This window comes from Mus pahari, chromosome 20 (assembly GCF_900095145.1).
Source record: "Mus pahari chromosome 20, PAHARI_EIJ_v1.1, whole genome shotgun sequence".
Lineage (NCBI taxonomy): Eukaryota > Metazoa > Chordata > Mammalia > Rodentia > Muridae > Mus > Mus pahari.
In genome coordinates this window covers 11,470,787-11,491,176 of record NC_034609.1, presented here as the reverse complement: position 1 = coordinate 11,491,176, position 20,390 = coordinate 11,470,787, and positions in this window count along the sequence as shown.

The window sequence follows — 20,390 nt, the reverse complement described above, 5'->3', positions numbered from 1 at the left end:
AGTAGGAACCACTAAACATAGTGTGTGTGTGTGTGTGTGTGTGTGTGTGTGTGTGTGTGTGCCGGTGCCTGTGTGCACGCGCGTGCACGATGGCCTCCCCACCCTTCGTTCCCTTTCCTGCCTCTAACAAAGGCACACCAACTCTCCTTAAAGAGCCCCACTTCTACCTGCACTGGCCAACATGGATACTCCCTCAGTTCTAAGGAAGGATGTAAAGTCTCAAAGCCATGGAGTGACATAAGGACAAGAGTCAAAAATAGTGCCTAAACCTCTCACCTCTGGCCTCACTCACCCCTTCAAAACTGTATGGTGACTCCTGCTGTGAGTCCCCTCACCTCCAACCCCCCAATAGTCTGGGAGCAAAGAGAAAGCTGATGGAGACTCTCAGCACACACAGGGACTGGCCTCACGCTCTTCATAGCACATGCTTGTCCTTTCCTCTTCAGCCTTTCCATGGCGTCCTCACTATCTATAGACACACGCCCCAGAAGCACCTTTTCAAACCTTTAGCAACCCCTCCTGCTTGTTCTGAGTTCTCTCTGGTGCAGCCCTCAGCACCTGGAGATAAGGGACAAGTCACACAAAGGAATAGCCAGTTAGGGCTGAGGGCTCTGACTAGGAGTGGCAGGAGCAGATGCGCAGAGTCCCACAGATCCCACCAATGTGAGGGCCCAGGTAAGGAGCCTCTTCAGTGACCACGGCTCTGACCAGATGCTAAACCGTAGGCCCCTCCCCCCCCCATCTCTAGGGAAGGAAGCGAGAGGCCTTAGTTGCTTGGTTATGAGCAGAGAGTCCTTGGGAGCCACAGGACAAGGACAGGCAAGGAGCTGATTGCATTGCCCTTGGCAACCACACGTCCCAGCAGGTGGAGTCAATACAGCAAGCTCTGGGATGTGGCTTCCTGAAGCTTCGCTAAAGCTAAAGAAATCTATAATGTTCTCAGGAACAACCAACCTTTCCCTAGGAAACATGAGTACCCTCCCATCTGTGGGCAGCTTAAAGGGACCCAGAGACAAAGCTTGGTGGGGGAGGCACATTATTATGGCTCAGACCCCAGAACAACAACCTATAAGGGACAGGGTGCTTTCCATATTTGCTTACTTCTGCTTTAGCACCTCTTGGCTCAATCTTCCAATAGACTCCAAAGAAAATATGGGTATTTTTGCCTCTTCTTTCCAGCCTGGCATAACAATGATAACCGCCGTTAATTGCACCTTTATATAACATGCTAGCGTGTCTGCAAAGTACTTGGCAGATATTAACTCGTTTGAAACTGAGGAGACCCCACCCCATGGAGAAGATGCTATCAGCTATGAACACTGTCATTTTTTGGCTGAGGAATCCTGGTCACAGAGCATTCAAATAATTTGCCCAGCATCACACAGCTCTTCATGGGCAGAGGCAGGTAGCATGGCTTGTGCCCCTTTAACATACTTTTCCTTTCTTCCAGGGGCAAAGTAAATCAAAGGTTCCGGAGCAAGCCCTTGCTCGCTGCATGACTTACATAAGCCACCCAACCTCCCTTCTCTTCAGTTCCTCATCTACAGTGTGGACATGGGGACCACAATCCCTACCATATTGGATAAGGCCAGGTTGTCTGTTTCTCCGTGATGGGATGAAACATGGACACTCAAGGATGCTAAGTTTGGCTTTGTCCTGAGCCATGCTCCCAGACCCAGGATTTCATTTAGATGATCCGCCAGCCTTTCTGCGAGCACTGCCTGCCCTTCCCTGGTTCTGTCTGTACTGAATCACTCGTATGGTTGCCATGTGTCCTCCCGATCTCTTTTCTAACCGGCTCAATTGACTACGGGATCTCAGCTAGATTCTGCGTCCTTGGAAAACCCACCCTTCCCAGTTGTGCAATGTCTTTTGCTTCTGTGTTCTCCCACATGCCCTCACATCTCACTGTGGTCACCATTACACTAGACTGCAAGTAGGTCCAAGTCTATAGACACACCCACCTCCTCTACCAGACTGAGTTTCACAAGGACAATACCTGGGAACTTTCTCTGCCCTGTATCCATAGCCTCTGGTGAGGTGCTGGAATAAAGATCAGTAAATACTTGTTATACAAATAACCAAATGAAAAGTTCTAGTATGGATGCTACCGCTTGGTACCTCCTAAAAGATGGCACGTACCTTTAAGCAATGTCTTGCTATTCACTTTCTCACCATATCTAGCACCATCTAGGCAGAGCTGGGATGTGGATGGAGTGAGTGAAACACGTGAGAAGGAAGTGTAAAGAGGCTCCAGCTCTTAGCATCATGTAGCAGCAGTCCAGCCAGGGAAGGTCCTCAGTTCATGATATCTGATTTAAATTACCAAGTGACCCAATAGTTGCTGTGATGGCTGGCTATTCTTGGTTGTCAACTTGACTACATCTGGAATTAACTATAACTCAAATGGCTGGGCACACCTGTGAGGGAACTTTTCTTAAATCATTCGAAGTAGTAAGACCTACTTCTAATCTGGATATTTGAAGACACACTTATACCAGATCTTTTGCGATGGGAAATCTACCTTTAATCTGGACCACACCTACTGGACTTGGAAGATGGAAACTCTGCTCTCTGTCCGCTTGCTCTCTCTCTCTCTCTCTCACTGGCAAGTCCATTCCTTCACTAGCATTAGAGCCTACTTGTGGTTTCTGGGGTATACTGAAGACCAGCTGAGACACCCAGTCTTAGAGACTGAACAACTACTGCATTCTTGGATCTTTTGTTGGTAGACAGCCATTGGTGAAATAGCTGGGCCATGGCCTATAAGCCATTTTAATGAATCATAGATAGATAGATAGATAGATAGATTTTACATATATGTGTGTATATATGTAATATATATGTATATATGTATGTGTATGTATAGATGTATATATACTTACATATGTATATATGTGTGTATATATGTGTATATATGCATATATACTTATATATGTATATATGTGTGCATGTGTGTGTATATATGTATATATGTGTATATATGTATATATGTATATAACTCCATATACATATATATACACACACATATATATATATATATACATATATATATTCCAAGGATCCAGCATTGCTCCAAGGACTTGATGTGACTAGGACACCAAGGGAATGAAAAAGAACAGACACACACAGATATGGGGACACAGAAAAGCTAGGACGAGTGACTCTCTGATGCGGAAGCTGCAACACCTAAGAACCTCAAGTGTTTAGTATATACAGTTGAACAGGAAGACAGAGCTATTGCATATAGCATAACGAGAAGTCAGGATTATTATATACAGCTGAACAAGGAGTCAGGTTTATCTAATCTTCATAGGCGCAGTCTCCAGGCTACACATACACAGGCTGAGGGTGGGGGTGGGGGTGGGGGTGGGGTGGGGTGGGGTGGGGAGAAGCTATCGGGAATCAGAGACTGAGCTGCATGAAGACTAAGGAGATGCGAAGGACAATCAAAGAGGAGTCACATGGAAATCAGTTAGGTGAGGAGGAGAGAACATTCCAGATGGAGAACTGGATGAACCAAGTTAGAAAGATGCCTAGTTCTTCAGGGTTCAGGAAGCTCCTCTGTAAACCCGGCCCATATCTAATGAAGTCTGTATGAAATCATTTCATTTAATCCCTGAGACAGGAGAACAACCATCACTCCCAAGTCATTGGTGAGGAAATTGGATGTTGAAACCTGTAGGCTCCCTGGAGCTTCAGAGGGCTCTTGTGACAGTGTCTATGCCCATGGCTTGCTGTTGGCACCCTTTGTTGGGTCTTCAAGTGGCCTGCTGTGCCTCCTGTGGGTCCACAGCTTCCTGTAACCTCTATTTCTGAGGCTGTTCTGAGACTCTTCAAAAGCACTCAGGATTCAACTGCCTTAAGCACCTAGACCAGGAGGTGTTGGGGGGCTGAGGAATGAACCCTGCTCCATCTCTCCTGCCCAGCCATGGCAAAATGGAATTAAAATAACTAAGGCCTCAAAAGCAGGGCTTTGGCTTAAGTAAAAAAACAGAAATTCAAAGGCCCTGGGCAAACAATGTGGACAGCCTGTCACTGCTCTGTGAAGTGTCACCCAGACCAGGCTCCATTCAGCAAGGGAGGAGTGTGGCTGCCTCCTTTGTCTGTGTGGATGAGAGCAGAGCTGGAGGATTAGCTAACCCCCTGTGGACAAAGATAGAAGGCTGAAATGCAGCTCGGGATGCCTGAGCTGGTGGGGGTCAAGAAGGTAGCACTGTCCAGAGCGGCCCTGCATGGCTCCCCGTGGCCCACAGCTAGCTGAGTGACCCAATGGGCTGGTGGGAGGTCACAGCAGGGGCGTTTCCATTTTAACCCCATTGTTTAGCCAAATGAAGCCAAGATGTTCCTGCCCCCCCCCCCAGAAGTGAGCCCGGCTTCAATAATTTCTGAGTGCTGACAGGTAATTCAGAGATATTGGATATTTTACCACCTGGGGACTGCCCTTCACTACCGCGGCAATCCGTTACTGCCCGGCAACCAGGGGCCATGCAGAGGCCCCAGGCCCCCTCATGCCTTTACGATCAAGCTCCCGTGTCTTGAAAAATATTGCTTGAATTTATTTATATAATCAGGTTAGGAAGGCGGTGAGTTATTGTGAAGTCAGCATTCCTCTGTCTCCCTTCCTGCTAATCCTTTGTTTGAGATTCCACTCAAAGGACACCGATTACTAATGCAATTACACACTACCTGGTAAAGGGTGATCCAAAAGAAATTAAGCCCCTTCCCACATTGTATTTTCCACTCAGAGCACCCTCCTCCTAAAACTGAGTGCCGACACAAGACAGTCAATTAGCTTCTGATTTTATGACTGCCTCCATTTAAAGAAAATAGAGAGAGACTCTTGATGCTGTCCTTACAAGTGCACATGTCACCCCAAGGGGAAAAGCTGTCCCTCAATTGGTGTACCAGGCTTCGGGCTTCTATAAGAGAGAGATTAGGTTTCAGGGGGCTCTGTGGGAAACAGTCATTCAGAACAGGGTTAGTTCAAAGCTACCACCCAACCAAGCAATGTATCCATGCCTTATCCTGCTATCACTAAAGATATCACACTGTACGTACCCTTGGTCCTCACAGATCCTTCTCCACTTATTTTAGGACTAATGTGACCAAGAGTATATTCAGTGTTTTTGTGTCACTGTGACCATATTCGCTGACAGAAAACAAAACAAAACAAAAAGAAACAAATAAAAAACTAAAGAGAAGAAGGCTTGGGCTCCCAGTTTCTGATGCCAGCTCAGTGGGCTGAGAATGCATGCCAGTAGGCAGTGTGGCAGGGGCTCCTCATATCATATTAGAACAGGAGGCATAGCATATCACATGAACAAGGGATTGCTATACCCTATCACACCCCCAGTGACCTACTGTGTCTGTCAGGCCTTTTATATTTTGGGCAGATAAACCAAGCAGCAGACCAGGCCAAGGTGTTCCACGTGGGAGAGGTTTATTATGCGGGAGTGGGGGAGCAGCAAAGCGGGTAGAAGGGTAGAGAAGAGCAGAGAGAGAGAGGAGGGGTTGGCTTCCTCTCTTATACAGAAAATGATGTCACACCAGTGAGGGCGGGAACTGAGCCAAGTGGATTGTGGGATAGAAGGTCATTGTCCTGGCAACGCAGGTCAAGGGTCACAGGTCAAGGGATACTGCGGGGCTTGCAGTATCCTGGTGCTAACAAGGCCCCACTTCCTGAAGGTTCCACAGCCTTCCAAAAACTAATATCCCCAGATTGGGAATAGCTTTCAGAAGCCGAGTCCGGAGCAGTTCAAATTCAAACCGTAACCATGAATATGATGGCAGCAGACTCTTAAGAGTATGTTCCTAATGTGGTACATGGGTTATGGCATTGAGAACCTATAATCCCCGGTTGCTACCGATTTCTGCCATGAATCATGTCCTGCGATAGATGAAGGAGGTCTCAGAGGCCTGATAAGGTACCTTAATCTGCACAGGTGACTAATGCATAGAAAAAGAGAAAGTGGTGGCTGGAAGAACTGGAAAGAGGAGAGGGTGCTACAAAGAAGGCAACCCTTCTGTCATAGGAGCAAGTCACTTGTCAAGCAGCTGTGTGACTACACTTCCAATATAGACATGCCCAACCAGGGGAAGCAGAGGACAAAGTGGCCGCTTGCTAACCATTGAGGCCGAGATAAAACACTACTAATTTGGGGGGAAGGGGGTGGCTTTCAGTGTGCTAAGAGAGGTCTACTTCTTCATCTGCGTTACAGGAGAATCGGTTTTCTAAAACCAGCCAAGCACACCCTATGATGTATGTGTGTTTTCTATCTGTGGATTAGACTTCAATTAAAACTTTCCATAAATGAAAGTGGCTGCCTCTGAGGGCCAGGAGAGGGGAGATGGGACACTGTTGTTTTCTGCACCCAGCCCTAGCTGACAGCTCTATTACTTTTAACCTCATGCATGTATTGCTTGGATAAGAAATTATTTTCATGTTGCTTCATATTGGACCATTGGCTGACTTCTTGCATATAGTGAGAGTTCCATGGCCCCTTAACAGAAAATTCTTTGTGTTAGGTTTAAGTTCTGGGAAGATGGCTATTAGCTGACTTAGGGAGGTGAATTTCTAAGCACCCTGCCTCTAATAGCTTGGCTAGTAGGACCCTGTCATGAGGTATACACGTCCAAGTGATTGGAACAGGTTTTGCCAGGCAGCAAAGGTGGGTGAGTCTCAGCCAGGACTTGGCTGTGTACCCACTCCACTGTGCATACTTTGATCTGAGGCACCCGAGTTTTGTTTGCTTCTTTTGATTTACTGGATTTGTTTGTTTGTTTGTTTTTTGATAACTTCTTCGGTACCGAAATAAATAAATAAATAAAGTCAAGAATTCAATGAAAAACAATTCTCCTTAAAGATTAGGACAAGATTCAAACTAGAATAAGGCTCAGAGAAAGTCTCTTGTCCACACTGAACTCCGAGGAAACAGTCAGTGGATGACCCTGGGGAAGCAAACACTGTCACAGCAACCAAGTCAAGCATGACCCCTGTTGGTGTTGCTGTTATAGAAAACAATATGGGGTTCTTCTAAGAGTTAAAAACAAAACTACCATATAACCCAGCAGACTCAGTGCTAAGCCTATTCAAAGGAATTGAAGTCAATATGGTGAAGAAAATAAACCACATTTCAAATTACTATAGCAAGACCGAGTCAAATTAAGTCCAGCTGATGGGTGGACAAGGAAAACCAGACATGCATAGTAGACTGCTGCTCAGCCAAGAGAGGAGGAAATGTTAAGCAGCATACCTCAGGCACAGAAAGGCATGTAACATATGATGACCATTTTTTTATTATCATTAAAAAGGTTTACATCATAAGTGTTGAGAGTGAAGCAGCTGTGGGATGGAGGAAAGGAGAGGTGAGATGCAGTTCAGTGGGCTCAGGGCTAAGTTAGACACAGGCTGGGGGCTAACTTAGATGCGAGCTCAGGGCTAAGTTAGACAGGAGGGAGGAGTGACTTGTGGAAAAACAACATTAGCAATATTTATTGCATGTTTTGAAATAATTGGAAGAGGATTTGGAGCGTACTCACCGGAAAGAAATAGTGAATGTTTAAGGTGGCCAAATATGCTACTAATTACCCTGATTTGGTCATTATACGTTGTACATTGTATCAAAAAATAAAAACGAAACAAAATTACATTTGTAGTCTTGGAGTAGAGAAATGCCCTCACTTCCAGATACCTTATTCTACACAGGGAAAAGCAAAGACCGGACAAAGACCTCCTTGGCCACTTTTACTGAGGTCACTGTCACCTGGGTAAGGTGTATCACTCCACTCTCCCTCACAGCAGGCATTCAGAAAGGTGGATCCTCAGAAAATGTGACAAAGTGGCCCTTCCGCTGCTCGTCATTCCTGAGGTGTTTTAGTGGGAACTATGATGCTTTCCTCTCAGGCTTGCTGTTCAAAAGGCAGGCTGAAGGAACCTGACCTACAGTAGCCCCGCTGAACATGACAGCCTGGACAGGGACAGGACTCCTCTCTGCCCTGACAAGCTCCTCAGACACTGGGGATTAGCAACCAGCACAGTGCTCCACAGGGTGATTTGCCATGATTGATACCTGTCAGCTTCCAAACTCTCAAACCTGATGGTGGTTTGGGGGCCCCAATGGCCGAAGAGTTCTCCATAGTTGCAGAGGTGAGCAGCAGAGCTGGGCCCCTCAGCCCAATGGGCTGCTCCAGGGCTCCTCTTCTCTCTGGTTGTCTTGGAGACTAAGAATCCCCCAGAGAGCTGAGGTGCTTCTAGATTTGTTGAGCTTCCCTTGGGAGGAAGGAAGATTTCATCAAATGGCAAAGTTTTGGGTTTTTTGTTTTTGTTTTGTTTTGTTTTTCCCAACAAAAGCTTTCTTCATTGCACAAAGAACAACTTTGCTAGATACACTCCTTTCTTTGTTTTTGAAATCTTCATCATTTTATACAATGTATCTTGGCCCCATCCATTCTCCATTAACTCCCTCCAGCTCTACTGATCTTCTACCTAGCACCTCTCCCACCTCCCCTTCATGTTCTTTTTTTTTTTTCTTTTTTAACCCACTAAGTCCAGTTAGGGCTGCCTGAATGTGCATCTGTATGGAGTCATTCACTGGGACATGGACAACCTACCAATGGCTACCCATGCCCTCCCATATGTGAATTGCCTCATCTCAATAGCCATCAGCATCACTAGCTCCTCTGCCAAGAGTGGGAAGTCCTTCTCTCTTCACCGCACTCCTCCCCATCCTCCAGCTTCCACACTCTTCCTGGCCCCTCTCTCTGTGTCCCCTGAACCGTGGAGATGGTGATAACAAATGTTCTGTTCATGGAAGAGTGCTTGCAGTTGCTTATGCTTGATATTTTGAACACCTAAGAGTCTCTGCGCTAACCCGTACCCAATGTAATAAGATTCCGATCAAGAGTTGAGAAGGGGCACAAATCTATAATCTATAAATATTTAGAGGAGGGTTTGACAATAGAACCATTTATCAAGACAACATCAGTAGGTTCTCTAGTAGGACCTATGGCTTCCCTAGCCATGGCTTTAAGTCTGGGGCATGAATTCTCTCATGCACAATTTTTTTTCATAGATTTCTTTTTAACCCAGGACCTCAAGCCTGCTAGGGAAGTCCTCTGTCACTGAGTCACATCATTAGCCCTCTTTTTACTTTTTTTATTTTGAGGCAAGAGTTTCACTAAATTACCCACACTGACCTTGAACTCTGTACACAGAGCTCAGCTAGGACTTGATCCTCCTTGTTTTGCTTCTCCAGCAGTGGATGGAGATCATGGACCTTTACCACCAAGCTTTGCTGCGATACATTCTTCTTTAGGGGCCTAATTTGGAGAACCTTGTAACCCTAGACTATGACACACATCCCCCCAACAAGGCTTGAACAGTAATATGCAACAGTTTCCTTCAAGACTGAAACATTCCACCCCACAGAAAAGCTTTTTAAGCTGGAGGCAAACAACTCAAAATAGCTTCAGGAAGATCCTAAAATCGACTAGGTTCACTAAGCGCCTCTCTCTCAGGTTAAGCAAGAATGCTGCAAAAAGGGCTCTCAAACAAACCAAACTGCAAAGATGACTCTGAGACCAGTTATATACAAGAAGCAGAAAACAGCAAAGGTGGCTGAAAGGAACAATTGGAAGAAACCAACTGAGGCACCTGGAAAGGACACTGTTCTGCCTGTTGAGCTGCCTGCAGGCTGTGTAGCATACATGGGAGGAGGGAGGAGGGAGGAGGGAGGAGGGAGTTTTTATGCACAGTGATCCACTCTCTTTGAGTCATTTCTGCTCCTGTAAAGAACCTCTCATTCATATTCCTGAAAACAACCCCAATAAAAGTCATGATTTACCAGATTGGACTTTGTTAGTAGCCATACTGTGGTCTGTTATGAGCTCCCTCTCTGGGGGCAAGTAGACTTGTGTAGCATCTCCTTGGGAACAGTTTTGTCACACAACAAGCAGAAAGCTAGAAGCAGCTGGCCACTTGCTCTCTCCATATATTAATTCTAATTCTGAAATAGAGCTATCTCGATTCACACCCTGATTCCTTGCACAGTGCCTGTGTCACCTGAGTGAGTGGTCTCAGTCTGTAAGCTCCAGTTTATTTGTGAAAAGATTTTTACCCTGCCCCGACACACACACACACACACACACACACACACACCTCCCTACCTACATGAATAGTGAGAATTTGCTTAAACAATAAGTACTGACCACTCAGAAACAAATGTGGCTCAGAGAAGTGGGAGATGTGGTTCTGCCAATTTTCCCACACAGGTAAGAATCTGCCCAAAGTATGCAGGAGCTTATGGCTTAAGGCAGAGCCAGGTCCCCAGGCTAGCCACACCAACCCAGAGTGGTAGTGGCTAGTTGTTTTCTTAGCCCGTCCAAATGACTTATTACACCCACCCTGGCAAGGGAGTGTGAAGGAAGAAGATAAAAAATCATAGCATCGATTTTTTCCAGCACGTGAAACCAGCAATGTTATTTCCAGATCCATCCTTTTTGAAATTAAATTAAATAAAGTTTAGCTCAGTTTGTCAATTTGCTGAAAACCATCTCTGTCCAATTCTCTCCTTGGCGGTGAAGGAGTGCACAGGATATTTTTTTTTCCTAGGGAAGTGTTATTGCATTAGGAGAAGCACAGGGCCTGTGATGATGTTCCAGAATTTTAAGAGCCTTTTCTGCCCAATGAGGTGTCAATTTGCAAGTACTTTCTCCATAGCCATTAGGTATTTTTTATTTATTATTTATTTATTACTTATTCACTTTACATCCCACTCACTGCTCCCCTCCTAGTCACCCCTCCCACAATCCTTCCCCCATTCCCCTCTCCCTTCTCCTCTGAGCAGGCAGGGCCCTCCTAGGTATCCCCCCCACCCTGGTACTTTAAGTCTCTTCGAGGCTAGCCGAGGTAGGCATTTTTTTAACAAATGGGAGCTGTGACAGAAGAGCACTCGATGAGTGAGCTATAGCTGAAGGACTGTGTTCTTCTGTAGAAATGCAGTCCCTGTGGTGGGTACTAGAATTGTCCCTCTGCCTCAAAGATACACTTCCAGAAAAACAGAAGCATATTCCTCTTTTACTTCAATTATGAGGGATTTTTTTTCTTCTCTTTCTTTCAAAAACAATAAGTGTGCCAGTTATTTCAGGTGGGAAAACATAATCTTGAAGCTGCCTCAAGGAGAGTGTTTGCCAAGCCCCAACTCACCCGGGTGAGGGGCTAATAAAAGCCTCTGGAGGGGCCAGACAGGGGCAGACAGGAGTAATAAGTGGCCTGTCAGTCATCCTAAACAGCCGAACCAGCTGCAGGACCTTAGGAGAGATTGCCCACTGTTAACCGGCTGTGAGTAGGGTTAATAAAGCTGGCTTCTCTATTGCCCAGGCTGGGTGGGAGGAGGCCTCAGTAAGGTTGCCTCACCTTCAGTTTGCCCCTGAGACCAGTGATCCCCGACAGGTCAGGATCACGGAGTCAAGGAAGAGGACACGATGGCGAAGGGACCCCTTTTTAAGACAGAAGTCATGGTCTGAGCTGTTAGGAGCATGGTCATTTGTCCAGAAGGCTGTCCAGGATCACTTCGAAAGGGTCAGTGACCCACTTCAGTCCCTCAGTCCTTCCTGCTTATTCTTCAAAGCCTGAGCTGAGTGGCCCCACATCCCAGTTCCCAGGACTTCGCCAATATTCCTCAGCAAATACTCTCCAGCGTCCAACACAGTCATCCATATGGCTCCAGTATCCCAGCATGGTCTGCCCAAAGAAGAGGAGTAAATGGGGCTTAAGTGAATGAAGAGGGGGACACCCCGAGATCCTGACAGTGCAGCCTCGTTCAGGATGACTTCACAGTGAAAGGCAACAGTCCATTGGTTGTTGTGCGGCCGCTGACAAAGACGGAGCAGGTGCATTTATTGTTTTGGAAGAATGCATGTGATATATGATTCAGGGGAAAGAAGGGGCTACATTCCTGCTTTGGGGGGGGGGATGAAGACTGTCATAGTGAGTCTCCCTTTCTCTCAACATCTTTGTCTCTGTGTGTCTCCATTCTGTGGGTCTGTCTATGTCTCTATATCTGTGTGTCTGTGTGTTTCTCTCACAGAGCACATGCACGCAGTCAGGTGCTGTCAACAGAAGTGAAGTACTGCTGAAGAGATGCCACCAAGTACCAAATGTTTCAGAACCTTCGATGCATAATCTCTATCTGGAGGAAGGTGGGGAAAGGAAGACCTACCATGTCGTTGGCATGAGGGCTGGATGAACTGAGAATCCCAACATGGATGAGAACCACTCTGGTGGAGCTGAAGGATAGAGCCAATGGGCACACTCGCAGTACCAGTTCATGGCTCTCCAGGCGCAGAGGGAGAGTGGCTGCAGGGACTGGGTGGAAGGGTCCCAGCAGATGGCACCAGGCTCTACCACAGAGGGCAGAGTCCCCAGCAGCAGCTGCTGCCCAAGTGTCACTCTCTGCTTTTCCTTGTTCCACCCGTGTGATTGCTTATCTTGCTTTTTGAAAACTGTTTAAAAAACCTAGATTTGTTTCACTAATCACATAGAGGACCACTTACCATACACAAAGAGAAAGCAATTCGGAGAGTACACATTTTAAGCTTTCTGAAAGTGTTTAGCTCTAGGTCAGTGGCAGAGGCAGGAAGCTCTGCAGCAGTGAGCTGGTTCCTCTGTGTATAGAGGAGAGATAACAAGCAGTCAAATGGTATTAAAGCACACCAAACTCCTTCTACCACATCCCTGGTAGAAATTGTTTCCTGGACAGAGATGCAGACAAAGGAACCACTTGGTCTTTCACCAATGCTCTTGTGTCCACACTGGCAGACAGAGGTGAACAAGGGGCAATCTGCTGCCAGGACGGGGGTGAAGACAAGATGGATTCAGACCCATGGGGCTAGATCTAGGCAAGGTTGGCACCATTGGAATGGGTATGTCTCATATTACATATCATAGAGGACTCATTATAATCGTCTTCTGGTTGATTTCTGCACTCTGTCCATATAGCGCTCATTCAGAACAAAAGACATATTCTCATGCATATACATATAGTTCCTTGGACAACATTTAAAACACCAAATGGTCTGGATATAATTGAGGAAGAAAGCTTTAGTATCAAGGTACCATAAGCCAGATCATTACTTACCATAGTCATATGGCCTTAAGGAAGAGTATCAACTACCCAAGCCTCAAAGTTCTCATTTGTAGAAAGTGCATAGGAGTGGCCATCCCCTTGTGTTATAGGACATATTGACAAGGAGATCCAGGTAAACTCCTCTGCCCTACCCAGCATTCAGTGACTTGTGGTGGCACCTCATCTTCTGTCTTAAATTCTTTTAATATGACATTAAAGGTCACTAGTCATCTGTAGGCATATTTTTTTTCTCAACCTACTTTAATAAGGGTTCAACCTCTCCTCTATCCCACCACCCATCAGAGGCGTAGAAGAGTAAAGTTATGAAGTCATGGGGAAAGTAGACCTGTTTAGAAATACTTCATTGGGGGCAAGTCCAATCTTCGTTGTCAGGATATCAGAAGTTCAGTCTAGTAGCAAATACCAAATAAAAATCAGCAGCTATACTCACCACACATGAACCAGCAAGGGCAGTTCAATTCATAAGAAACCATAAGGCTCTCCAGAGTTCTTTGGCAAGTTTCTCTCTATGGCATCACCACAAGTGGGGCTTAGCAATGCAATGTAAGGCGAACCAATACATGTATGTCGTTAGTGAAAAATAGTGAAAGAGAGCAAAGAAAAGCAATGCTTGAGTTCCCACTGTCTGTAGGGTCATATTTATTCTCCTTTTGAAAACCATGTGTCTTTTCACATGTTTGCTATAGCAAAACATCCTTTCACCTGCATCTGCTTCAGGAAAACATTTTTTCATGTGTCTGCTTTAGCAAGACATCCTTTCACCTGTGTGCCTCAGCAAAACAGCATTTAACATAACTGACTTTCCAAACAAACTAGAAGTTTCCACTTCAGTCATGTGTCACCTAGGTGTGCTGGCACAATCCTATCATCTTAGCACTTGGGAAGCTGAAGCAGAAGGATGTTGAGTTCCAGGCTAGCTTGGGCTATATAGCAAGGCACTGTCTCAAAAGCTAGCTAGCTAGCTAGCTAGCTAGCTAGCTAACTAACTAACTAATTAACTAACATATGCCACCAGCTCTTACTTCTGAAGTCATTTGAAAGCCCAGAGAAGTCAAGAACATTTTTAATGTGTCTGCCGTCCTGTTATGTCTCAGTCATTCTCATGACCAAAGCTTATTTTGTGTCATTTATTATATGTATCTAATAGACCATTCTCTTACCAGCTCTTTGTTCTAACAAGCTAACAGAGTGAATGTTCCTATTTCTAGAAGAAAATAAGCTAGCCTCATTAAACTATAGCCCTGGAACTCAACTTGTCTCCACCTCCCAGATGCTAAACTGATAGGCACATGCCACCACACCCAGTTTGGGACAGAGAACTTTGGATGCTAACTTGCTAATGTGAGGGTCCTCAAAGATACTGGAGTGTACCCCCGACACATGCTCACAGGAAGTACCCTGGCCCTAAAGGATCATCCCCATCAACCACACCATCAGGTAAAGAGCCCCAGAGATACAAAATGTGTCTACTGATTTTCATGACTTTAATACAGCCACAGCTATATTAACGAGAAGTTGATACATCTCACTTTTAAAGGCTGCCGTTGTTTGAGAAGGACACTACAAAGGTGCAAATGAGTTCTGGTTAGCTCCTGAAGTGTGTGCATTGTACCTCACCTTAAACACATGATGCACTTGTTTTCCTGTTTGCAGGCCTGGTGTGGCTCCATCTCCCTCCATCCCTCCATCATCCAGGGCAGCTTTCTAAAGATAGACAGAAGGCTCCTGCAGGACGCTCATTCTCCACTCATTAACAGCGATCAGTAAACCCTACGGTGTTCATTAAAATGTTGCTCCGCAGCACTGTGATACTGTTTTTCTTTGAAAGCCAACATTAGCCGCTGTGAGGTCGGAGAAATAGAGAACAATTACAGAGAAGGTAATCTCGACGTACTTTTTTGAGGGCATCCTGGGGATGGGCAAGCAGTTCTTATTTATTGCTAGTTAGACCCGTGGCTCTCATTTAAACGCTGTTTGCTAGGGTTCTGTTCATCCCTCCCCCTCACAAACCCCCCTCCCGCCAAGGCCATGCAAACTTGAGGTGGGGTAAAAGAGCCAAAAAGTGACAGCCCTCCGCACAGTGGAGCTAGTGACTTCTGACCTCACCTGGGTTTGCTTTTATGACTTTCATATCCCTGAAGTTATTTAAAAGAAGATGAAATATGACAGGTGCTGGAGTTAGCAAATGCAGCCAGTTGATTGCATTCAGGGCTGCCAGTGGGATCCCCTCCCCAAACCTCGTCAGCACATTTGACAATGCTCTGTCCGTTGCTGTCCTCTGCATTTCTGCCCTGACCTGCGGAGCAAAACTGCTGTGCTCACAGGTGGACTAAGCATTTGCTTTCTGCTGGCCAGCTTCTCATTTAGGTCCGTCTGCCCCAAACAAAAGTTCAGGTGATGTTGATTCTCCCGGTTCGTCAGTCTCTTAGGCTGGGTAGATGGTGGCTGAATATCGCTAATCAGAGCACCACATTCTGGACCACGGTGATAGCTTGCAAGACAAGCATGTGACTTTAAGGGGTTCATGAACAGCTTCTCCAGGGCCATCAAGGAAACTATGAGAATGAGGGTCTCTTCGACCAGGGAGTCTAGCATGATGCAAGCCTAGAGCCACCATGTGGGAAGAAAATACAGGATGCAACAGAAGAAATGGGGGTTGAAAACAGACCTCTCAGGACACTGAATGACAACCGGAAGCAGCCATCCCTGACGCTAATAGAATTCTTAGGTGGACGCAATGATTTCCTTTGGACCAAGATATACCAACTTTGGTCTCTGCCTTGATCAAACTATGTAACAAAGATTCATTTTTACTATGACTTGAGAAGCATAAAGAATATTTTTAGCCCATAATTCCACCTACAAGAGCTTCTTAAAATTGGAATATCATTATTATTGACACTCATTTTCTCTGAAGAAAAAAAAAGATATCATGTGTCCATAAAGCCTCTCCCCAACACTAGCTTCTTGAGAGACAGCAGGGTGAAGCTGAGTTAGTCATGGAAATGAATCTTACCCCAGAGCTTGATTCCATATACAATCAAGCGATGTTGAGGATTGTTGTGCTGGTAGAAGGGTTAGAAGCACACTGTCATCTTCTGAAACCCAAACTGGTGCTCAGCTCTGGCTATCTAACAAGTAAAAACCCATACCACAGCTGATCTACAAGGAGGTTTTAATGCTTAGGGGTTTTCACATCTTCCCAAGCTCCAGCTTAGCCATGACTCCAGAATGCTATTTTCTATTTATCACCACATCCTTTAGTAATTGCAGAAACTCCAGGACAGTAAAAAGGGACCTGTGCTAGCATAGGGAGGTAGGAGAGCAATAGAGACAGAGTATGTTGTAAATTATTCTAGCTAGCCCGTATAAAAGACACAAAATCTTGATATTTTATTTATAAGCAGTAAGCCTAGATTGGGCAGGTTGTGAGCTATTCTAACTTACATGCCCCTTGTTACTGGCTGTTTGAGTCAGTAACAGGTTATTTCTGCTCCATCAGCCTGTCCTCAGGGTCTACTTCTGTCCATGCACTCATGATCCATCTCCTCTCATGGTGGCCATCTCCTCTCTCCATCTTCTTCCTCCCTTTCCCCCTGGTCTCTTCTGAGACCCCTCACTCAATCCTCAAGTCCCTCCTTTCTCTCTCTATTACCCAATCACAGGCACTAGCCTTTTATTAACCAATTAACTTTAAATTGGGGAGTAAGGTTTATACAACAAAGGCCGATGGATGTATGTGAGAATTCTCTCACCTGTGGCAACCAGATCTTGGGGTTCAGAATTTAGCATTTATAGATATAGTAACTGCAGAAATACAAGAAAAGTAAAAAGCACCCATTCATTGTCAGCATAACAGGGTATGGAGCAATAGGGAGGCAGTATGTGATCAGAAAAATTGGAAAGGGAGGTTCTAATTAAGGGCAGGAGATAAATACAGAAGGAGAGAGGACAGTAAAATAACACCAAGGATATCTTAAAAGGTCATAAGTAATCAAAGTATTAACTTTTAAAAGCCTATAATATGCACACATCTGTATATAAATATACATATATCATTTAAATTAAAATTTCTCATCCTTCTCCAAAACCTAAAAACCATATAACAAAAATCCCAAAGCCAGGCAAGAGAAGTCACCTTTCGAGTTGTTGGTGAGGGTTGTTGTCCAAGAGACTCCCAAAATGTTATAAGCAATTGATATTACCATTGGTTGCTCTCAAGAGGTGGAAGGTAAGTCCTTATTGCTGAAGATACCATGCACCTCAAACTCATGACCCAAAAGCCCCTGACCTGATATCCATCTCCTGGGAAAAAAGGTGCCAAGCAGGCTTCCAAAACAGTAAAGCAACCAACAGTCCTACCCAGCTATGATGCCTATGAAGCACCACAATAATAATGGGTGTAGTACTGGCACACAGATCTTGGCGGTAACCAACAGTTTTCTCATTGTACTAGAGGCCTGTTCAAGTAGAGGGAAACCATGTCAGGTACTGGGAACCTAGCCAACTACCCAGCTAATAAAGTCACAACTCTTGGATGAGAACTTACAACCAACACTTTACTAAACTAGCATAATTCCTATCTTCTAAGTATCTATCCTTATCCCCACAGGTAAGCGTAGTCCTCAACCCTCATCCAGGAAACTTCTCTTTGCAGCAGATGGAGACCATTACTGAGAGCTATAACCAAACAAAACGCAGAGCTGTGGATCTCTGTCCCAAAAGGATTCATCTACAGGGTTTCCTGATCAGGTAACATTGTGGAAGAGAGCACAAAAGTACTGTAAAAGCCAGAGATCAGGAATTTAGTAATGTCAGAAACTATACCCCCAACATCTGACATGGCAGCCTAAAGGTGAGCTGAACAGAGACGACAGTAGACATGCTAAAGCGGACATGGCAAACCCCAAGAATCTCAACTCTACACAGACCTACAAGGAACTAAGGAATGCAGAGAGCAGGAGAATTAGTCTTCCCCAGGGAAGAGCATCCTAGTTGGTTATCTTATACCAAATAGTCAGCCCTGAGAACACAAGTATGAGTAACATTATACAGACTAAGGAGGTTATATTTACTTATTTAGGAATATATATGCATGTATGTGCTATATATATGCATGTAACAATAATTAGTGAAAAAGAGGTTATAAATTTGAAAGAAAGAAGGGAAGGGCTTATGGGAGGGTTTAGAGGGAGGAAAGGGAAGAAATGATACAGTTATATTCTCTAGATAAAAATAAATTTAGAAATACAACAGCAGTGGGGGGCAAGTTGAAAATGAGTGGTCTTGAGATGATTAATATCCGTCTTAGCTGGGGTTTCTATTGCTGTGATGTGACAACATGATTAAAAAGAAGTTGGAGAGGAAAGGGTTTATTTGGGCTTACACTTCCACACTGCTGTTCATCATTGAAAGAAATCAGGGCAGGAACTTGGGGCAGGAACCTGAAAGCAGGAGCTGATGCAGAGGCCATGGATATATACTGCTTATTAGCTTGTTTCCCCTAGTTTGCTCAACCTGCCTTTTTATAAAACCCAGGACCACCAGCCCATGGATGGCACCACCCACAATGGGCTGGGCCCTCTCCCATTGATCACTAATTGTGAAAATACTTACAACTGGATCTCATGGAGGCATTTCCTCAACTAAGGCTCCTTCCTCTCTGATAACTCTAGCTTGAGTCAAATTAACACAAACCCATTCAGTACAATTTCTCAGCTTGGCAGGATCTAGAATTGCCAAGAAAATAAACTTCTTATGCCTGTAAAACAATTCCCAGATTGAGTTGATTGAGATGGGAAGCACCAGCTTAACTGTAAGTGACATCATTCATTCTCTGGGCTAGGATCCTGAACTGAACAAAAAGGAGAACGTGAGAACATCGCCATTCACCATTGTCTGCCTCTTGACGGTGAATGCAGTGTGACCTCACATTCCTTCTACCATAATTTCTACCATAATGTAGCCTCCCTTCCTTAATTTGCTTTCTTCAGGTATCTTGTAACAGCAACAAGGAAAATTAACTGCTATGATTACCATGCGTCAAATAAAGAATATGCTAACAAAAGCAAAAAAGTAAATAAAACTTAGGAGCTATTTGTTTCTGGAAGGTTCAACTTATTATTTTGTGGCTGCATTTGACAAGACTCGGGACACAAAATCACAGGAAAGAATGAACCTCTGTGATTTGGGTGTCTATTGGGCAGATGAGTGACATGTAAGTGAAATATTACAAGCCAGATGTGATGGTGCACATCTGTAATCCTAGCATCTGTGAGATACAGGCAGGAGGCTTCAAAAGCCTCCCAGGCCTCCGAGTATCCCTGCCCCCCCCCTTCAATCTTCAGCCTGCCTGTGAATCAGGAAGTAGTTTTCAGCTATTTCTCCATCCTGCCACCATGCTTCCGCCATGATGATAATGAACTAACCATCTGAAACGGTAAGCAAGCCCGTTGAATGCTTTCTTTTATAAGAGCTTTGGTCATGCTTTGGTCACGGTGTCTCTTTGCAGCAATAGAACCATAACTATGATGTCTACTAACTAGTTAGCCATGCCCTGTAGGTCAGCCACACAGCCTTGATGAGACTCTGTTAGCCATTTGTAAAATGCAGAGTGGCTGAGCAGCAGGAATCTCTGTGGCAATGAGTCCTATGAGGTGTCTAAAGCTTGCAGGACAAAAGTGGCCCCTTTTGCTATGGCTGACAAGGGCTGGCCAGGTGCATCCCTGTCTGCCCGGCCACACCCACTTCATGTCTTGCTCCCCAGCCTCCAGCCTCAGTTACCTTCTTTCCAACATTATGGAATGCCAAGTTCTCCACCCCAAGGGACTTTTGCCTTTTTCTTCTTCCAGAAAGCCCAAGCCTTCCTGTATCTCAGGTTTCCCTGAAGACTTAGCTCCAAAGACCTTTCTCCAAGAAGTGTCCAAGATCACCTAGCCATTCTTGGTCACATTTCCCCTGATTTCCCTTATGGTAGTTAGTTTCAGAAAGAATCCTTATGTTTATATACATCCACTGTAAAATCTATGTTGATATCCATTGATATCAAACCTCAGCCCCTAGAGGAATATTAAGCACACAGTATATGCTTAATAAAACATAACAGTTAAAAGAATGCTCATGGTCATACTTATAAGTCTGTTCCAAACTAGAAACCCTAGAACTAAAGGAAGCAAATTCACCTAAGAGGAGTAGAAGGCAGGAAATAATCAAACTTAGGGCTGAAATCAACCAAGTGGAAAC